The sequence below is a fragment of the Dipodomys ordii genome, unplaced genomic scaffold (assembly GCF_000151885.1).
Source record: "Dipodomys ordii isolate 6190 unplaced genomic scaffold, Dord_2.0 Scaffold11, whole genome shotgun sequence".
Taxonomy (NCBI): domain Eukaryota; kingdom Metazoa; phylum Chordata; class Mammalia; order Rodentia; family Heteromyidae; genus Dipodomys; species Dipodomys ordii.
Window position 1 is genome coordinate 10,632,723 of NW_012267227.1, and position 513 is coordinate 10,633,235.

The 513-nt window shown below is 74.7% G+C and overlaps 1 protein-coding gene across 2 annotated transcripts in view; it reads right to left on the reverse strand.

Moving 5' to 3' along the window:
• Mapk6 (mitogen-activated protein kinase 6) overlaps positions 1 to 172 on the reverse strand; it is a 25,809-nt gene extending 25,637 nt beyond the window's left edge. Inside the window, exon 1 of one of the 2 annotated variants that reach the window (XM_013010176.1) lies at positions 37 to 172. The gene's annotated coding sequence lies outside the window, so the exon portion shown is untranslated. The remainder of the gene's footprint in view (positions 1 to 36) is intronic. The other variant, XM_013010177.1, reaches the window with a different exon arrangement.
• Between the last annotated feature and the right edge of the window lie 341 nt (positions 173 to 513).

Sequence of the window (513 nt, forward strand, 5' to 3'; positions counted from 1 at the left end):
ACACACCCCGCACACACACACCACACCGACACTCACGGGACTCCTCCGACTCATCGAGGGGCTGCGGGGCCCGCAGACTGACCCCACGGTCGGCTCCGGTCTCCGGCTGTGCTGGCGGCAGCGGCGTCTCCGAGGCTCTCGCTTTGCCGCAGTCGCCGCCATGTAACCCCGACCCGCGCGCGCGAGGGAGAGAGGGCGAGGGGGCGGGGCCTCGCGAGGACACGCCCCCGACGCCGCACGTCACAGCCTCACTCCACGGGTTCCCCCCGCCCCCGCCCGGCGTCGCGCGCGCGCGCGCGCACTCGCACGCGCGGGAATTTCCAACGCCCTCCTGACCCGGGCCCGGCGCGCCGGGCTCTCTCTGCTCGGCCACCGCCCGGGCCGTCCTGTAATCCTCGTACCCACCGTGGAGGAGGAGGATCCGGAGCCCCTGGCCCGCCCGGGCAAAGTTAGGGAGCCCTGATCCCCCGGGGTTGCCGGGGAAGGGGCGGGCCGGGCCTGGGGAAGCATGGA